This window comes from Cupressus sempervirens, chromosome 3, assembly GCF_028749045.1.
Source record: "Cupressus sempervirens isolate cs-2001-9-10 chromosome 3, ASM2874904v1, whole genome shotgun sequence".
Lineage (NCBI taxonomy): Eukaryota > Viridiplantae > Streptophyta > Pinopsida > Cupressales > Cupressaceae > Cupressus > Cupressus sempervirens.
This window is the reverse complement of record NC_143120.1, coordinates 1123181384-1123203748: the sequence shown is the minus strand read 5'-3', so window position 1 is coordinate 1123203748 and position 22365 is coordinate 1123181384.

Below are 22365 nucleotides of genomic sequence, written 5' to 3'. Positions count from 1 at the left end.
GAGACTGACATTTATTGATGCAGGATGTGATGTAACTTTTCTATATACTATATGATGCTTAACATGTGTGATGCAGATTGGCTAGTGATTATGAGACTTATGCATTATGATATGTATGTGCCCCTAAATGTAATGCTAATGCTAAAATGAACTAGACTATCTAATGAGCACTAAGAAATGTAATTTGATGAGTAAACTAATGCAATCTATATTGAACAATTAATGTAACTTAAAAGGATGAAAAATGAACACTCCATCTAAAGATGCAACCTAATGAATATCTGTCAACATCATAGCCCATAAAGATCCAGGAGCATAGCATAGGAGGAGGACATAAATAGAACCTTGTCTCAAGCACGACTTGAATGAAACCCTATATTACATGGACCCTAACTAAGTGAAATCAAGGGATTCTATTGTGTTTATGTGGAGAGCACAACATTATTTTTATTTTGCAAAAGAGTGTATGCATTATATGCTATAGAAGCATAAATGTTAAAGCTCCTTTGCGTAATTGCCCCCATTGCGGCAGGTATTAATATCTGAGACACACACACACTAAAACCATAAAAGACAAAGAAAATACAACAAACCAAACAAAAGAGACTTCATGACCAAGTAGTCATTTATCTCACAGTTCCTGCCAAGAGCCTTAAGTTTGGAAAAGTGAAAGTCCCCATATCGCCTACAGGAAGGACTCAACCTACGGGGAAATGTTGAATCAAGTGTTTTGTGATAATATGATTGTGTGATTCCGGTAGGGGTTGGTGAAATGAACGAACTTCTCAAATCATTAAGCCTCCAAAAGGTGATTTTATGTGTATCCAAGTGTGGTCACTATCGTAAGAGTGTGCAACAGAATGCGATTAAACAACCATTTGACAGGAAACATGCTAGAATGGAAATGAAAATGAGGCCTCGCAGACAAGAGGTCTTTTGTTGGATTTAGCAACAAGCAAAAGACTAAGTACTACTCTGCACAAATGGAAAAGGAATAATGGTAGGACATGAAAGGAATAGTTTGGATAGACAATGGATTGGCATTTTTTTTTTTTTTTTGGTTTTTTCAAGACTTTTAAAGACTGTACAAGATCTACAAATGCTCAAGCATAAAAGCGCTTGAGATGCTGAATATTTATAGGTTCAGGGAGCGGATCCCCCTCAGGTGTAGCAATCTGATATGCCCCAGAACAATAGTTGGCTGTAACAACGAATGGACCTAGCCAATTTGCCTCAAATTTTCCTTTCCTTTCACGGTTCTAGAGATTCCTCATATTATGTTGTAGCACTAGATCACCCACTTCAAATTCCCTCGGTTGGACCCTCTTATTATATTGTAATTGGAGGCGATGTTGATACACACAGAGGTGGTTAAGGGTGCGGAGGCGTCTCTCATCAAGGAGTGCCAACTCTTGCAAGTGAGCAACTCGGTATTCTTCATCAGATATGAGGTTTTTCAGAGAGACTCTAAGAGAGGGTAACTCAATCTCAATGGGTAAAATGGCTTGAGAACCATAGACGAGGGAGTATGGAGTGGCTCCTGTGGGGGTGCGAATGGAGGTTCGATAGGCCCAAAGTGCGGGAGCAATCTGGAGATGCCAATTATGGCCAACTGCATCAACAGTTTTCTTTAGGATTTTCAAGAGGGTTTTATTTGTGGCTTCAGCTTGGCCATTGCCTTATGGGTAGTATCTGGTGGAGAAATGATGGGTTATTCCAAATTTTTGGCATAATGTGGCTACCTCTTGGTTTTTAAATGGGGTTCCATTATCAGTGATAATATCTTGAGGTATACCAAAGCGGCAAATAATATAGTTTAGGATAAATTTAGAAATTTGCTTGCCAGTGATGTAGGTTAAGGGAATGGCTTCAACCCATTTCGTGAAATACTCAGTTGCGGCAATAATATACTTGTGGCCATTAGCAGAATTAGGATACACTTGACCAACAAGATCAAATCCCCAGTGGGAAAAGGGCCATGGTGTGATGGTAGGTTGCAAGTCTTGGGTAGGAGCGTGTATCAAATCGCCATGCTACTGACAAGGGATACATCTTTTCATAAAATGATATGCATCTGCTTCCATAGTGGGCCAATAATAACTTGTCCTAAGAAGCTTTTCTGCTAACGTAAAGCCACTAGAGTGGGCACCACAAATTCCTTGGTGAACCTCTTCTAATGTCATTTTAGCTTCATCTGAATTGAGACATTGGAGGAGGGTTCCATCAAAGTGTTTTCAGAAAAGGGTATCACCTATAATGGTATAGCGAGCGGTTCGGCGAATAAAGGTCTTACTTTGGTTTGGAGTGAGGGTTATGGGAATAGTTTTATGATGTAGATAGGCAAAAATGTCAGCATACCATGGAGACTCAGGACCAACGATCTCGCACACCACTTCAGAATCATTCTGCTCATAAGCAAGAGTAACAAGATTCTCAACGAGAAACTCACATTTTGGACTATATTTTGGCATGGCAATCATAGAAGCAATAGTGGCCATGGAATCTGCTACTTTATTGTTAGCCCTTGGAACTTGTTGAAAGATAATTTCTGTAAAGTGTTGCTTAAGATTCTCAACTATTCGACGGTAGGGCAACAATTTCTCATCTTTGGTGTGATATTTATCAGTCACTTGTTTAATAACCACTTGTGAGTCTCCAAAGACAAGAAGATTCTTAATATTCCATTTAATGGCTTGACGCATTCCTATCACTAATGCTTCATACTCAGCTATGTTATTTGTGCAAGGGAATGAAATTTTGTATGACTTAGGAATTAAATCCCCTTGTGGTGTTAAAAACAAAACTCCTACCCCCGATCCCTTTTGTCTGAAGGATCCATCAAAGAACAGTTTCCATGATATACTAGGGGCTATAGTCATAATGGTATCATCTGGAAAGTCTGCCACAATAGGGTGACTGCCTGGAAGAGGTGCTTTAGCTAACTGATCTGCAATGACTTGTCCCTTAATAGCTTTATGCTCCTTATACACAATGTCGAATTCACTTAGAATTAAGACCCACTTTGCTGCTCGACCAGTGAGGGCGGCTCTTGACAATAGGTATTTGAGTGGATCAATTTTGGCAATGAGAAATGTAGTATGATTAAGCATATAATGGCATAATTTCTGTGTACAAAATACCATGGCCAAACATGCTTTTTCAATAGTAGTGTAATTCAACTCATAACCAACTAGTGTTCAACTGAGGTAATATATGGCTTGTTCATTTCCATTATCATCTAATTGTGCCAAGAGTGCTCCTAAGGCAACTGAAGTAGCTGAAATGTACAAGATCAATGGTCATCTTGCTACTGGAGGGACTAAGACTAGAGGATTAGTCAGATATGCCTTGATTTTTTCAAATGCTTTTTGGCACAAGAAATCCCATTGAAACTGATTTCCTTTATGAAGCAAATGTTGAAGGGGATGAACTTTATCAGCTAGCTGTGACACAAATCTTCTGATTGATTGTAATCTTCCTTGAAGACTGTGAAGCTCTCTTAATGTGGAAGGAGGAGGCATATCCATGATGGCCTTTACTTTTGCAGGGTCTACTTCAATTCCTCTTCTGGATACAATGTAACCTAATAATTTACCAGATTTGACCCCAAATACACACTTTTTTAGATTAAGGCGCACTTTGTACTTTTCCAATCTTTCAAAAATAGTAGTAAGGACATCAATGTGGGCTTCTCTAGTCTTGGATTTTCCTAAGATGTCATCAACATAGTCCTCCATTATAATGTGTAGAAGATCATGGAATATGGTAGTCATCGCGCGTTGATATGTGGCACTGGCATTTTTCAAACCAAAGGGCATGACTTGATAACAAAAGGTTCCCCAAGGCATGATAAATTCCATCTTATGTTGGTCTTCTTCTGCAATCTTGATTTGGTTATAACCAAAAAATCTATCCATCAAAGACAACATCTCATGTCCAGCTGTCAGATCCACTATGATGTCTATGTTGGGTAGTGGAAAATCATCCTTAGGACATGCGAGATTCAAATCTCAAAAATCAGAACAAACACGAATTACCCCAGACGCTTTTCCCATAGGAACAATATTGGAGATCCACTCAGGATAGTCAATGGGTCGAATGAACTTTGCTTCTAGCATCTTTTGTAATTCTGCCTTGACTAGAAGTGCTACCTTAGGATGCATTTTACACAACTTTTGTTTTACTGGCTTGATTTTGGGATCAACTGTCAAATGATGTACCACTAAATCTATATCCAATCCAGGCATATCCTTATAGGTCCAAGCAAAGTTGATCTTTCCTTTTTTCAAGAATATTGTCATAGCTTTTTGTTCTCAAGACTCAAGGTGGCAGCAATGTAGGTAATCTGTGGATTATCTTCTGTTCCCAAGTTTATTGGAATAGTTTCTTCATTCAAAATGGATGACTTTTCTAGTGGCAAGGATCTGAATGAAAAATTCAACTCTCCCTCTTTTGGCACCTCTACGAGGTTTTCACCAGAGGATGCGTCCTTTATTTTATCTTTTTCATCATCCAAAAGCGCCCTAGAAGGGTTTTCACTAGAGGATGTTTCTTCGATTTTTTTATTTTTGTTTTCCTTTTCATTTTTGCAACTAAGAGAGTTGATTTGGCTACCAAAGTAGGCTTTTTCATCATATTGGATCTCATGCTTGTATTCTCGAAGATTCTTAAGGCCAAAAAGTGCCATCACTGCCTCATCAGACTTACAAATGTCCAAACTTGGTGGCGTATCTTGAAGGTCCCAGTCTATCATGTCAGGGTTAGTGAGAGGTAGATCAATGGATGAAAGGTCATTTACAGTAATGGTATGGACACGATTATTTAGGTCATCTTCGACGTATTGGAAAGGCACTTCAAAGAATTCCTCCTCTTCAGTCTTAGATTCAGGTTCGGCCAAATAGTTGTCAGCAAAGGTAACCTTAGGTTTGAGGGAACCCAAACCGCATCTTTTAGGATAGCTATTAGCTTCTAGGGGTTGTCTAATTCCATTTTCATTTGGGCCAAGACCAGTACCATGATATCCCATGCTTTCAACAATGGGAAGTGCTTTGACATATTTGTCCTTAGGAAACTCCACAGGTTCGTCTTTGCCATCATAATATAACCAATCCAAAATATTATCTTCCATGTATTCATCACTAAGGGAACCCCAATGTTCAAATGTCATTTTGTTAACTTGCATGGTTTCCTTATTAGTAGACGATGGAAATTGTGAAGGCTTTCCATGGGAACGAGGGGAGAGTGGTAATTGTCCAATACACAAGGCATTTTCAAACTTATACTCTCCCATTCCCAAGTCAGTAAAGGTGGTCTTTTTCCCTGTAGTGCTAACTTTAGCATCTTCAACTTTCTCTTTTCCTTTACAAGAATTTGAACTCTCATGGGTTGCTTCTGGTACTGTAAGGGAAGCAGTTTCTTTAATGACAAGAGGCTTAGGTATGACTGCAGAAAACTCACTTATGGGACAAAGATTTGCCGGAGTACCTTCCAATCTTCTACAAAATTCAAAGGGTGTAGGATCCCCTAGAATTGTAACTTCTCTTCCTTGGTGTGGGAATTTCAAACATTGGTGATATGTGGAAGGCACTGCTTTGAGAGTATGTATCCATGGTCTACCAAGCAAGATGTTATATGGCAAATCTAAATCTAGGACATGACATTCAGTATTGATAATGGCTGGTCCAACTTTGAGAGGCAACATAATAACTCCTTTTGATTCCCTTTCTCTTTCATCATATGCCTTTATAGTAATTCTTTTGCTAGAATCAAGGAGATCCTCTGGAAGTCCCAGGAAACGAATCATCTTTAATGTACAAAGATTTAGACTGGATCCATTGTTTATGAGGACTCTTTTTATTTTATGTCATTCTATAAGGACTTCAATATGGAGCGACATATTATGGTTGGGATTGGGAGCTTGGAAATCTTTATCTATGAAGACCAAATGTTGTTGAGAGGCAAGGTTTCCAATCATGGCGGTGAATTGGGCGGCATTAATATTATCAAGGACATGAGACTCTAAAAGGGTCTTTTCCAAGATTTCCTTATGTACAGGCGAGGTGGTAAGAAGCTCAAGGATGGATATTTGTGCAAGAGTCTTACCTAGTTGGGATAATACATCATAGCGTGAAACGGGCCTTTGTGGAGTGGACGGCGCAGCAGGCGCGTGTGAAGCTGGTGAATTACTGTTATTAGGAGTAGCTGCTTGCAAAATGAGTCTTCCACGTCGAGTGGTTGCATCACAATCAGCTGCTTGTAAGACAAGGGTATTCACATGAGCGTCTACCCCTTCGATGTGACCACATAAGGAGTCAAAACCACATATATCATTGGTATCTATTTTACCACACAAGGAGTCAAACCCTGATATGTGGTTAGTAGAGTAATCACAAGGTACAACATTTGATGTAGAGGCTTGATTCGTATTATTGTTACCATCGTTGTGATCAGGAAATGGCTTTTGCAATATTTTTCAACTTAGCATTCTTAGAGGAAGGACCTCCTTCCACTTCAATTTCTCCATTATCAACAAGGTTTTGGATAAACACTTTGAGTTTGAAACACTTATTGGTATCATGTCCTTTTACGCAATGGTATTTGCAATATTCATTTTCTTGATACCACCTAGGTTTTGGTTGATTTTCATCAAAAGGATGTGTATTAGGAAACACTATCAAATTATGATCTACCACCTTTTGAAATATGGCTTCCAATGGTTCACGAAAGTTGGTGAATGTCCTATTTCGATCATAATCACGATTGCAATTGTTACGCGGAAAGAATTGAGTTTTCTAATTGCCCTGGTTGTCTTGATTTGAGTTATTGTTGTTACGGCTGTGGTAATTATTGTTGCTACTTCCTTGAAGGCTTTTGACATCTGTAACACCATCCTGCGTAACGCCCCTATTCTTAGACCATGATCTAGGCTTGTTATCATTGTTTGATTCATTATGGGAAGATGAAGAACTATAATGTTTGATGGTGCCTTTTTCTAAAAGTCCACTTTCAATATTTTTACCCTTTTTGATTAAAATAGGAAAGTCCTCAGGACTCGTCATTTTCAAGTGAGAGGACATTTCAGGTATCAAATTTTTAATGAACATATCTACAAGATGAGAGTTCTCAATTTTGTATGGCATACGACTAGCAAGATGTCTCCATCTTTGCAAGAAATTGGCAAAAGTTTCTCCATTTCATTGCTTAGTATTACACAAGTCACTTAATGAAACCTGATTGTCCGTGTTGTAAGAGTATTGTGCTATGAAATTATTTTCCAATTCATCGAAGGTAGTGTGAGAACTCTTAGGTAGGTTTATGAACCACTCAAATGCAGGGCCTTTGAGACTTCGTGGAAAGAGTCTCTTAAGGTAATCATCACTGTATGCCACCTCTTGACACAAAATATAAAACTCCCTTACATGTGTGACAGGGCATGTTTTTCCCATATATTTGTCAAACTTTGGCATCTCAAAACCAACCGAGAATGGAGTAACAGGAACAAACTTATCAAAATGAAAAATCTCATCAAGAGACAAGTGTTTTACCCCTTTATTGTTTGTGCTGCGCACCTCATTTCGTAGTTCATGAAACATTTGAGTGAGATGTGTTACTTCAGAGTTCGTTTGTGCTTGTGACTGCTGGGGTGGTGGAGTTGCTCCATTTGAACCACCCTGTCGATATGCAACTGAGGTGAAGGTGTAGGCTGAGCAGAAATGACCATTGGTTGAGTTGGTGCTTGACTAATACCAAAGCCTCCTACATTTGAAGTTGTTGAGATGTTTTGGGGAGCATTAGCATATGTGGCAAGATTAGATAGAGCATTGATGAATTGTTGAAATATTTTAGAGTTGGCTTGAAGCATTGGTTGTGGTAAAGTGCTAGATGTGGGCATAGCACTAGTTGTCACCGTAGGTTCTTTTCCTTTGCTTGATGTTGGTATTGCACTTGAATTAGGTGCTAAGGGAGCACCACCTTTCTTGACTTGAGTAAATAGGATGTTCTCATCAAAACTTGTAGGAACGTTAACACCATCCTTGATCAGATTTAAGAATATGTTGGTCTTGTTTGCCTTAATGGATTTCTCCATCATTTCTACATTGTAAGGGTCTGCAAGGAAGGTCTTAACTTCACTAGAAATATCACCGAAATCAATAGGGTCTTCATCTTGGTATACTTCTTCATCATTAACACCTGGATTGTTATTATGAAAAGGTTGTTGTGGCTCTTGGATATTAGGCATACCAAGATTCAGATTAGAGGGAACCACATCCCCTAATGAAGTTGCAGCTGAGGGAGGAAGATTCTTCATTTCTGATTGCTTTGTTGATTCCCACAAATGTGTTTTGGGGTTGAATGTAAACCTTCTTGATCGTGTGTTTACCATACAAGAATGGCCAAATTATGAATGGAGGCTTATGAGAGAAATAGAAAATGAAAATAAGAGCTCTTAAACTTAAATGATCAGTGGATCCACTACCCAAATTTGAACAAGAGACCTTAGTTTAGCAAACAAAATGATATTGAAAGATAATAGTATCCTTTTCTTACCAAAGATAGTCAAATATGATCTTGTAGGCAAGATAAGACACTAAATGGATTGCTTGCTATTTGGAGACTGACTTGTGGTCCCAAATAAGCAAGGTAAGGTATTGAGTGGACTGCTTACTATTCGGAGATTGACTTGTGATCCCAAATAAGTAAGACTTGAGTATCTTTCTCTTACCAAAGATAGTCAAATATGATCTTGTAGGCAATATAGGACACTAAATGGATTGCTTGCTATTTGGAGACTGACTTGTGGTCCCAAATAAGAGAATGTGATTAGGATAAGGTGTTTGCTTATGGATGTAAGGTCTAATGTCACTATAAAAAGATGTTTTTAGGTTTTTAGCTCCCTTAGAAGAAAGTTTGAAGATGGAAGAAATGGAAATGAATAAGAAAGACAAATGTATGATGGCCACTTATATGGTTGATTCAATTTTCGTTTACAGGAAATAAGAACCTTGGGTTTACACCTGGGAAAGCAGACCAGTTCTAAAATTTTCCGTTATAGGTGATTCTATCGTAGCAGTCTTGCCTAGCTTCTTCTTTTTGAATGTCCTTGATCACGTAGCTAAATTGTTTGTCACCGTGTGTTAGTCTCTTCCTTTCTTTGTAGACAGGTGGTTTGGACAGTTTCACTTTCTTATGCTTGGTTTGGTTGACTTTTTTGGTCATGGCAAGAACAAAACAAGACTCAACCCTTTTGACATCAAAAATAGACTCAACCAAAACTCAAAACGTGACTCTAATGCAAAAACTTCCAAAAGATGACTGTGAGTCAAAGAGACCTCACCTAACCTATCTTACTACAAAAGTTCCCACACAATTTCACTCTTTTTTTTTTTTTTTTTTGCTTGTTTGAAGTTTTTGTTTTGTTTCTTTTTTTTTGATTTTTTTGATTATTTGAACAAACACACCAAACACAACAACAATCCTAATAAGGCTAATACTAGGCTGTACAAGGCTTAGCTAAAGGGCATCCTTGATATACACTAGGTACATGAGGCCCAATTCTGTAGATGAAAGGAAATACTGCCACACAGCCGGGGGGAGACGGTAACCCAAATCTCCTCCTTCACTTCCCAAAGGTATAAAGTTCTTTGGGGCTTAGCCAAGAGTGACAATATTTACACTTTCAAGAGAGGTGTCTTTCGATTCACCTCCCGATTCTTATACTCCGCCAAAACGTTGAAGTTGAGGTCGTCCCAAGGGGTGATGAAATCCCCAAGCAGGCCTCCTAATAAAATGAAAAGCAAATCCACTTATTTCTTGTGCACCCAAGGTCACCCAAAGGCGCGAGGGGAGAGAATACGTAAGTGGACTTGGGGTTTAAAAGACACTTGTTCGTTATCCACAAAAATTTAAGTTTGCTACTCTAATTGAAGATACACGTGTTTAGAGCATACAAGGTTCTTTCCAACTTTAAATAGCAGAAAATAAAATACTAAAAGAAAATGCTGAAATGAAAATGCTAAAATGAAGTTAATTTTCCTTAAGGTTTTGGATGTGATTTCATTTTAAGGCCCAAATCCAAATGTGCTCTATACTAAATGTACCCATTTAAAATGCTCCAATTTCAAATGTGACCAGGCCTTTTACACTCTAGTTCATCCTCTAACGTAAATCCTCGACCTGAAAACTAACAAAATGCTCAAGAAATAGTTAGCTGTTAGTTTAAATCTCAATAGTCATAGACGCTAATAATCGAAGATGCTAAAACACGAAGACGACAAAGTACAGAGCACAGACGCCAAAGTGCAGAGTGCAGACGCCAAAGTGCAGAGTGCATATGCCAAAGTGCAAAGCATAGATACCAAAATGCATAACGCAGATGCCAAAGTGCAGAGCACAGATGCCAAAATGCAAAGCGTAGATGCCAAAGTGCAGAGCACAGACACCAATTTCAGATCGCAGACGACAGATCACAGTGCGCAAACGACAGAGAAATTAGCATAGACGACAAAACCCTAACTTAGATGACAGAATAAATTAGATGGAGACGCAAAAAAAAGGAACTTGATTTTTTTTTTGCGACGGCGCAGACGCTTGTTCTTGGAGACGCTGATCTATGGAGACGTTGATATGCATAGACGCGCAATGCAGACAACACTGAGACTATCAGATATGACAAAACGCTAATCCGAACTGCAAAAAGTTTTATTGGCAGACTCCTGAAGTGAGATCAGGGACGTGGGTCCCACCGGGTGTGCCAAAATGTGTGCTGGAAAAATGTACAAATTGCTGGAAGCCTAAGGAATCAAGCTAATTTAAAAGAAAATTCACAAAAGCAACCAACAAAACAAAATTCCAACCACCTCTACTACTCAACAAGGGCAACTATGTGTAGCCATTGTTGGTGTATCTTTGATAGAGGGTGTGTTTGGTATGCTCTCACAAACACAACAATAAGTAAATCCCTTGTGTGGAAGTGCAAATGTGAGTGTGAGTGCAAAGTGAATGTGCAATATGATCCTAAACTATATGAAAAGAAGAATACTTTCAAGATATGACTATGGAGGAAGTCACACTCAAAGGTACTCTATGATGTAATGAACATGAAATTATGAAAACTATCTATGGATGCAAGCTATAACTAGAATGAAAACTCAAACTAGAATGTAAACTAAATATGAATGCACAACAAAAACTAAGATGTAATACAAAATGTAAATCTTACCAACTATCAAATCACTAATATGCAGCCTATGAACTCCATATGGAAATGTAGCTATAATGCAAGCTCTCAATGTGGTGATTCTAGACTCAAAGCGACGGCGTGTCAGTGTAATCCAATAATCCTCTTTATGCAATGCTTGAGACAAGGCTTCTATTTAAAGACTCTCAGGAAATATCTAGAGGGTGTCTAAAAGATAAGGATAAGAATTAACAATTAAGCACCTTATCCCATATTCTTAGTTGGGAGGATAAAGATGAGGTGGCATATGTGTGTAGAAAGTTCTCAAGTTGTAGACACCATGTGCTTAAAAAGAAATGTAAACCCTTATGATGACAACTGATAAGAGTACACATACTCTTAGACTCATGGATATAGATTAGGATAAAGATTAAATTAAATGAAATTTAATTTAATCAAGGTCTAGAATAAATTAATAGGATATGGAGGATTTAAATAAATAAAATTTATTTAAAAAAGGGAATAAATGGAGAATCATGTGTTAAATTAAATTTAACACATTAAGGCTAGGAGGTATTTAAATTAAATTTAAATACTTAGGCCAAAAAATGAACCTATTTAATTAAAATAATTTTAATTAAATAAGTAGAAGAATGTGACCATTATTAATTAAATTAATAAAGTCATTCAGGACAATTTTTAGTGTCTACAGTTGGGTCATGTTTATTTGTTGGCACTTACCTTAGCATGGATGTTCTCTCTATGTATGAAGTTCTTTAGAAAAAGTATGAAGTGGAAAGCATCATAGGTTTTTTCCAGTCCATAAATATTTTAAATGATAACATGACAAGGTTGTAGGCTAGCATCATCCATAATAGTTTTCATTTCAAATGTGATAGGAAAAACCATAACATATTATCAACATGTTAGATAAATATAATTTCATCTATTTATTCACATATTCTATCTAATAACTAGATTAAATATTACTCATATATATTAGATCATATGCAACATAAAAGGAGAGAATGGAATAGAAAATGGGGATTGAAATGAGTGTGAAGACTTATACAAAGGCCAAAATATGGTATAATTTGGAACATAAAATGCTCTCATCACCTTTCCTTGCTATTTTGAGAGCAAATGTAGGAGAGCCTCTTCTTTTTTTCTTATAATGTTGTATGGATTCTTTTTCATTTTGGAATAGCAATCAAAAGAGAATGGTTGTTGTATCCATAGCCCTTGTATATGTTTTATTACCGAGATACTATAGTAAAGGCAATGTCTTGGCATTAAAATTTACCAATATCAGTTGCTTCCTTCTTGAGTGACAAGTGTTGTGATCTATGTATGATAATAGTCCATGCCATTGGTAGAGGCATTTTCCTATGATTCCATCATTTTATAGGTTGTATTAGCATTTTATTCATCCCATGGTGGACCATTATCATTGTCTAATGTTACTGTCACATATGCTTAGCAATTTTGGTGGTTTTGATCTTGTGTAGTAGACAATATCTTTGACTTTTCCAAGTGACTCATTTACAAGACCAACCTGGATCCATATGTTTTTCATTAGCATTACACATTGCAATTTTCTTAGTAATACTTCTTGGGGTAGTTTCTTGTTATTATCGATATTACCTGATCTACGATGTGTGTCTACTACAAGGCTTAGTGCAATAGGTATATTTAGTTGTTACAACCTTTTTCTATTGTGTATTGTTACAAGTTTATTTGTTGGGAATAAGTGAATGGATAGGTCAAAATCTTCTTGTTCATTTTTTGTTAGGTTCTTGTTTGCGTGTGTCATTAACAATTCTCGATTTAATTATTTTGGTTATATTTGACATATTTTGTAAGGTTTTTGTGAAATTGTACTTGTATTTGATTGTGACTCTTATGCTTGTATATTTTTTACAATGTTGCAACTATATAAAATTTGCACCATATACTTTTTGTAGTTGTTTTAGATGCTTGTAGATCAGTTTGTCCATTACAGGTAGTTGTTGTGCAAAGTCACCTATGAGTACATGATATCAAGGAACTTATTTGGATTTTATCAAGGAGGAAAGAAGTTTCTTTTTAGTATCAGTTTATAATGTCTTTTTTTCCCTTGATTTGCATGGAGTAAGGAAGGAAAGTGGTTGAAAGACATTCAAGTTTACCATTTGGAAAGAAATCTGTACAAGTAATGGCAAAGATAATAAACTGACATGCATGCATGCTGACCAAATATGGAGAGTAGTAAAAGGATTTGAATGAGCATTGGAAAAGAAGCATAAATAAGTCTCGGTACAGAGACTCTAAAATCATTTTTACCATGTGAACCTGTTAAGTATGTGATTGGCACTACTGATTGTTTTGAATTCAAGTGATGGATCTAGAAACTTGGCTTGTATCATGCAACTTGTCATGGACTTAAGAGTTTCAATCCTCAATGTTGCAACATCTATCTTGTGCAAACTGAATGCTGGTGGATTCTGAAGATCAATATTCTCAAGTTTGCAAGTCTTTAAGTCTTTTTTTCACATATTTTCTTTCATTGTCCATTCAAAGAACTTTGATGGCTTTCCTCGATTTTTGTTCAACATGAGTCTGAAAGGCTAGAAATTTATCCAACACTTCATTCTCATGTTAAAGAAAGTAGACCTAAGTATACCATGAAAAGTCATCAATGAAAGTAAGTATGTAGTGACCCTAGCTTATTGATGTCATTGCAAAAGGACATGCTAGTACCATTTGAACCAACTGAAGAACAACTGGTGCTCTTGAAGACTTCCCTTTAGTAAACTTCTCTTCTAGATGCATATCCATAGAACATGTAGAACATTCACCTAAAGAAAAGTTGATTGTAGGTAGACCTTTGACCATGTTTTGTGAGCAAAGTTCTTGAAGATAGCGGAAGGCAAGATGACCATACCGCTACTGCCATAATTTGGTTTGTGAATTGGATTGAATTAACAAGGCTTGTGTAGGGTACTTGGACATAAAGTGGGAGAAATAATACAACCTTTTCTCATGATTAACTTTCCCCACTATAACCAATGAGTCACCTTTTAGACTGTGCACCTCTATTGAGTCAGGAAGGAACCCAACTTTATGACCATCTCCAAGGTGAATGATTTGGTAAATTGAGAGGAGATTAGAACTTAGGTTGGGAACATAGAGAACATTTTTGAGCTCTCCATTTTCCATCTCTAAATATTTTTTCCCTTCAACTTCCATTTTTCTATCATCTCCTACAAAGGTGTGTGGTACCTTTGACTGCTTCAATGAAGAAAAATCTCCTTTTGAAGAACCCATATGGTATGAGACATTTGAGTCAAGAATCCATTTCGTTGAAGAACTTGAATTTTCCATGAGTGCTTGTTCTTTTCCCTTTGAATTTGAAGAAAACCCTTTCTCCTTATAAGCATTAGGTAGTGGAACATTATTTTTCTTTATGATGTTCATTAACTCATCAATATTTTTATGGTAACACTCATGTTCATCATGACCAAACTTCTTGCAATAAACATACTTTTTCTTCTCCTTATTAGTGTCCCTCTTCTTGTTTGAATTCGAGGAAGACTTGCCTTGTTGATTTGATGATGGTGCTGTCTTTTCTACATTCTCTATTTTGTTATTCTTCCACTTCTTATTCTTTACCTTTCCTTTATTTGAAGATTGACCAATTGAATTATGAGAACCCTCATTATTTGCCACCAATGCCTTTGACTTGGGTGGATTGAGAATCCCCATTCATTTCAACTTCTTTTCTTCTTCATCCAATAGTATAGCATAGCGATCAAAAGAGACTTTCTGATAGGCAGACCCTAATTTTGTCTTTGAGGTGTTATAAGAAGAAAAAAATGTGAAGTACTCATATGGTAGCTTATTATGAATGAGATAGATTAACCTGTCATCTTTAATATGACTCCCACAATCATCAAGCTTAATTCTTAATTCATTCAACTTTATGATAAAAACCTGTATGGAATCAAATGTCTTTGGATCTAAAGAGACAAGCTCATCTTCACTTTTGAAAACATCTTCCTTAGACACTTTACCATATATGTTTTGGAGGGTATCCCAAGCTTCCTTGGATGTACAAGACTTTTGGATCTGATATATATCTTGTCTTCAACCCCCAAACAAATATCACCTAGGGCTTTCCTATCCATTGTTTGTCAATTAGTGATTTCACTGGAAAATACTTGATCACCTATTGGTTTAGGAAGGGTACCATCTACATATTGAGAAACTCCTTTATGCATTAAATGACACCACATTTTACTGGACCATGTAGCATAGTTATGTGGAGTTAATTTTGGAAACTTAAAATGTCCCATGATGCAAAAAATGAAAGAAAACAATAGAAAAAGAGGAACACAACACCAAGAACACCCCCCCTTTCACTCAATCAAGAAACCCCCCAAAAAAGATGCTTTTAACACTTTATATGTAGTGTTTTTATAATGGCCACTTGCTAATTTTGGCCTTAGTAGACTTCTGATTTTGCCTATTTACAACCTCCTTATGAAGTTCAAAACTAGAACATTATAGTATATCTTAGATATGCAACAATTTTGAAGATGTATCAAAGCATTACATTGCAAAAAAGGACCTAATTCTAAAAGTGAGACTTTTGTCCACATAAACCTATAATCCAATTGCAGATTTGGAAAGTAGACAAAAAATAATGTACTTAAAAAAAAATGAAACCTATTTTCATGTCGACATGAGCCCGAATGAAGCATGTGAAGTTGAAAAATGTAAGATTGGATAGGTACAATCACCAAAAGATGTAATTTTTGACAAATCCATGCACCAAAACTAGAAAAAATTGCACCACTAAAAAGTTTAGGAAATTCTACCCAAAATAAAAAAAATTGCACCTGATTTGGAGTTTGAATGACTGAGATATGGCCTCCCAAAGTCAGACTGCAAAATCAAAAATCAATCTAGAGAGGGGTTGGATGAGCAAAAGATAGGGTTAAAATTGATAGTCATACGACCATTGTAGCAGTTCTATTTTTCCCTTGGATGATAGTCAGATGATCATCAAATTTAGGATAGTGAATTGCTAACATTAGTGTACTTGGGCCCCTTGAATGATGTCACATTAACGTATCCTATACAGATGATGACATCAACTTGTATAGATTGTATGGAATAGTACAGATGAGGATGATGTGTCTAGGTACGAATCCAAGCTAGTAGTATGACTGGGCATTAATTGGATTTCCTCATGTGGTTGATTAGCTATCTAACACGTGTCACTCTGTAGACATGGCAGAGGGATTAGTCAAGTTGACGGATCTAAGAGGAGTGACTGATGCTACATGGTAGGATCAGTTGTTTCCATGTGGCCTACAATGAGGTAGCTCTGAATGACATGTGGCACTGCAGTGTACACTAGCTAGAAACCATAGCAGGAGGGGCGAACATCAAAATTTTGAAGTGATGGGTTAGGTTTAATCTATTTGCCAAATTTTGTTTATCCCAATGACTAGGGGATATAATACCGCTAGTGTTGGGATTATTAATCCCACATGCGTGTGGTATATGAAACAAGATATGTGTAAAGGAAATGCGTTGTGGGAATGAAATAAACAAAGGAGCTTGTCAGAGTATGAGGAGTTGCCAGGGGTTTGGTTGTTTGGCCGAATTTTTTTGCCAGAATTCTATACCGAAGCTAGTCAGAAGTCGACAAAAATTTGTGTTGCTAGACTATAATTAACTGCCAAATGAGGAATATTCCTTGTAGGGCTAGGGTATCATTGCCCAATTCTATAATTTTTTTTCTCTACAGGGGCCTATAGGGCCAAAAAAATTCTAAAAAAAACTCTAAAATTCAAAAATATTGCAAAGAATAATTAAAAATTAGATTTGGAAATAAATGCATAGATCAAATAAATGACCATAACCAATTTGCAAATCAAGAATTCAGATGCTAGTTTGCAAATTGTTTTTTCCTCAAAATTGACTTTGGCCTAGCATAGGCAAATTTATAGATGATTTTCACCAAATTGACATTTCAAACATAATGACAAGGTCTGTATTAGCTCTAAACACTTCCAATTTCTACAGATGCTCTAGATTTGGGTCGAGGTGCTAAAGCAACAATGGACTCAAATGACTATGTGTAGAGAATCTCCCCAAGCTCTAACACCATGTAATAATTTTCCTTAGGGAAAAATCACCCAAGACTAAGCAACTCAAGCACAAGAACAACAGTAGATCAAAGAGAGTATGATCAGAATGATGATATAATATTCAATCAATGTGTGATATTAAAGTATAGTAGGAGTACCTATATATAAAGGCATCTAGAATGCTTCTAGAATGCATGGAAGTCAGCAACATGATAAGTCATACAACCAAGCACATGTTCGTCAGATATGGGTTATCCTCCATTAAGCACAAGAGTAAGTGCAATGATGAGAGAATAAGCCTACAAAGGTGTAGCATGCAAAATAATGTTGTAGACACCATGTGCTAAATTAGGAGTGCAAATAATTGTGTTGTCTACATGACAACTTAGTTAATTATGAAAACTTCAGTGTTGTAGACTCCATGTGCTGAATTAGAGTTGCTTAATTTTGTGTTGTCAACATGATAACTTACAAAAGTATGCAAACCCCTAAGTGTCTCACCAAATAAATAATAAAATAATGAAAAATAATAAAATAATGCATTAACCTAAGTAAACTTAAGTAAAGTGTAATAAGTAAATACTTATTTACACCAACAATAACTACTTTTAATTTTCTGAGAATTGGGTTTTCAGGGAGATTCTTGGAGAACTTATTATTTAAGCTTAAGACTCAATAGTATTAGGGGTTTGGCAGTTTTTGATCAAAGATGTATGCTTTAAAATATTTCATTACTGATTTAGTATTGAACCAGTATTGAATAATTTGAATTTTTTCTTATATGCTGGATGTTTCTTCCCTCGTGGTTTTTTTCCCTTAAGTTTGTTTAGTTTCTAGAATGTGATTAATAGAGAAACTATGTGTTCTCTTTCTTGTGTATATGCATCTTTATTTCATCATTATTATTTAGATTGTTCCCCCTATCCAAGAATAGAAGGGAAGCCTTATTAATTTTAGGTTAAAATTAATCTTCTTTTAAAAAAAGTGGTTTTGATTAAAAATTCAATAAGGGAGCTGAACCTTACTAAATTTTAGAGAGGAATTGTGAATGTTAAAATTGCTCAACTATTGGGAAGTTGTATTTGTCTTATGAACTTGGGCATAGAATCTTTTACTCCTTTTCTATAATTTAAAAGGAAAATCTGTTCACCAATAGATTTTTGGTGACTCTACTAGGGAGTCGATTAGACACGACTTATTATTTTACCAGTTAAAAAGTTGATATTATGTTCCGGCATGGTACTCCATCATTATGATGTTTTCCCTATTTTGCAACCAAATCTTGGATTTAACGATACCTAAGAAGATATCATATATGATTTGAATGTAGTAGCATCAAAAGAGAAAACAAGCAATCAACAATATTTTCAAGTTGCCTGAGTTCTTGAAAGAGGAGGAGAAATTGGTGAAAGGCTAAGAGGAATCCTTGTAGTTCAAGAAGCTACCATGGTAAATAGGTTGGTCCAAAGACTAGCATAAAACTGAATAAAGAGATCAAGAAAAATTGGCTGAAAAGAGATTCACAAGTGTTGAAAGGAATGATGTCTTATTGATGATGACTTCGAGGCTCTTGAATTGATTTATTTTAAACTTGATCATACCCATAAGAGGAAAAAGAAAGTAAAGTCGGTTAGTGGACCTACCTCCCCACTACCATCACAACCTATCCTATCTTTGTAGGCTCTTGATATCCCTGATATCTTCATAACTACCATTCTAAACATCCAACCTTTGAATATTATCTCTCCTGCTATGGTTTTCTGGTGTCAAAAAAATGGACCACTCCAACTCGGAGTGAATCTTGGGGCTATGCCCAAAGGTGCTAAAGATTTTTTACCTAAGTTTAGTGGAGATGGAAAACTTCTGGCTAAGGATCACCTAAGCTCTTTTGAAGTGGCTTGTGGGACTGTAGATGTCCCTACTGAAGATGTTGTAGTCCAACTCTTTGTTCAAACATTTACTAATGCCACTACCAATTGGTCTAATCACCTTCCCCATGCCTCCATAACCAATTAGGACACCATGAACTATGGCTCTGAATCATGTTTCAAAACTCCAAGTGATGGGAATTCTCTCCTAATTCAATTGTCCCAACTAAAGAAAGAAATGCATGAACCCATGAGAGAATTCGTAGCTAGATATAATAAAATTCTAGAAAGGATTCCTACAACCTCAAGACCTAATGCAAAATCCCAAAAGGGACTCTTTATAGGAGTGATGCCCCCAGACATTTCTTTTCATATGAGAAGAAATATATCTATCAACCTAGTCATTTTCCAAAGGTTAGCCATTGAACTAGAAGATGATCTAATAATAGCAAGGAAATGGAGAAGAGATGTTTAGACCTCTTATCCTCAAATGTCCACAAGTATAGAAGCTATGGACTAGAGATTAGTTAATGACATTATTACATTGAAAAGGTAGCAAGGAAGACCTAGTATCTACCCAAATGAATATCAAAATTAGTTTGGGCAAAACATCTCCCCCACACAACAAGGTAAACTTTCTTACCAGTTGCCTAGTCCACAAATTAAGTTGAAAATTGAAGCTCCTCCCCACAAAGAGGTGATGTGCTCATTCCATCTCACCATTGATCATGATGGTGAGACTTGTACAAATTGGCTGAGACTTTTGCAAATACCAAAGGTCAACATGGAATCATCACTGAAGTTGAAATAGACTCACGTAAAACAAGTACCTTGCATACTTTCTTCCTGGAATATGAATCTGATACAGATGGAAATGGAGATGTTTTTCTAGCCATAAATGACCCTGCATGTTCTACAATGACCAAAGGGCAAAGAGCTTCCAAATTTCATTCTGGGACCAACTCGAATCCACAAGGCATAAAAGTGAAAGATTCATCTCAAAATGTCAAAGATTACACCAAAGGTATGGAAAATACTTCTCCTAAGCAAAATGTTGTGAATCCTAGTTCTTCTAATTCCTTTAATATAGTTCAGTTTTGTAAATATTCCACTATTACTATATCTACTACTGATTATTTAAAAACAAATCCTAAAGAACTAGATATACTTGTGGATTTCATTAAAGGTGGGTCATGTAATAATTCACAACTCATTGGTGAAACCTCTAACTCTATCAAGACACCTGTCTCAACCAATGAACCTGTCCAAGAATAGGCTACCAATTCCAAAAATCCTATGATCTTGGAGACTGATGGCCAAAATAGAAAACTTGATCCTTTTTATATTTCTATATTACTCAATGGAAGGAAACTTAGCAATTGCATTATAGATTTTGGTGCATTTGATAACATAATGCCTTCTTCTGTCGCTAAAGCTTTGGGCTTAACCCTCACTAAAAATTATGGGAAGTGCTACTCTACGGATGGTAAATAGGTACCTCTGATAGGCTAGGTAAAAGATGCACAAGCAGTTTTAGTAGCATATCCAAATGAAAAGGTTGAAGTTGACTATATTAGTGGCAGAAATACTAGCAAGCTATGGGATGCTACTCAGTAGAACTTTCTGTAGAGATATGGGTGGTGAAATAAAGATGGATTAGTCTAAGGCAATTATTCCTTTGGGGAACAAGAAAGTTTTACTAACTCCTAAAGAGAAAAATAAGTACATGATTTTCCCCTCAGATGACCCTAAATCTCATATTTTATAGGAAGAATGTCAATTCGGTAGCTACTCTATTCAATCTATAGAAGTATAACTTTTGGAAGGAAATGACACATGGAGTATGGAATTTGATGGAAGTTTCTCTAGTGCTGGGTTAGGAGTAGGTATAGTTTTTATTTCTCCAAAAGGTGATTTCTTTCAAATTAGATTTTCACAATACTAATAATACTTCTGAGTATGAATCCCTTCTTCTAGGATTGCATGAAGCAAAGTGAAAGGGAATAAGATCATTAGTGGTGAAAAGGGATGCTGAATTAATTGTGAAACAAGTAAAAGGTTCATATGTAGTAAAAAATGAACATCTCAAACAATATCAAAATTTAGTATGGGACAGTATTGAATCCTTTGATGCATTCAATATCAAAGCGATACCAAGAAGTGAGAATTCTAAAGCAAACTCTTCATCTGTGTTAGTTGCTCTACTATTCCTACATCTAGAATTAAACCAAAAGGAGTGTAGAATTAAAATGATCTACTACTCAAATGTACCAAACAATGTAAGCCTTTCACAAGTCTTTGACAATGATAAACAAATTGAACAATTCCTAGCTTGTGCGAGATGTTTTACTGAGTCATGTTTTGAAGGATCTTTGAAGATATTTAATGAAGGATCATTAGTTACTCCTGACGAACAAGAAGTGGTCCAATTAAAAGGAAATAGAATTTCTCATGGCCTGGTTTCCCTTGAAAACATGTTTCCATGAAAATATGAAGTATTTATATTGAGAAAAGGCCCAAACCTCAGGGTGGATAAAAGATAATGATAAGATGAACATTGGTGATGGTAAAGATCAAAAATGGATTTCTATCGAGAAAACCTATTCTTCAAAAGAAAAGAATCAGCTCAGATAATTGTTAATGTATTTCAAAGACATTTTTGCTTGGGTTTTGACGATCTAAAAAAAATTAGGAATGGAGAGTATAGACATGTTGGAAATTTGATTGCAAAGGTTTACTATCAAAGAGGGAGATTGTAGATAAAGAATGTTTTCAATCATTGTTTTGTGATTGATGTCAGACCTTCTATTTGTAGGAATGACAATTTCTTACAAGATCCAAGTACTATCACTTACTTGATTGATGAAGAGAATTTGATCAACAAGATGTAAGAAGAACACCTAAGGGAAATGTTGTGTTATGATGTTGTAATGAAGTGCAAGGATCAATTAAGACAATGGTTAAATGATGTATTGATAACATACTTCAAGATAAATAGGTTGGAAAAACTTAGAAACATTGGAGGAATGAATTGTAACAAGGTTGACTGCAAAGCTTAAACTAAGTTTATCAGTGGGTGCTGAGCAAGCTAGTTGAAGCCGAGAACATTCTCAGTTGGTGTCAAGAAAAATGAAAATCTAGTGTGTGCCGAGTGATCTTCAGGTGCCAAGTGAAGTTCAAG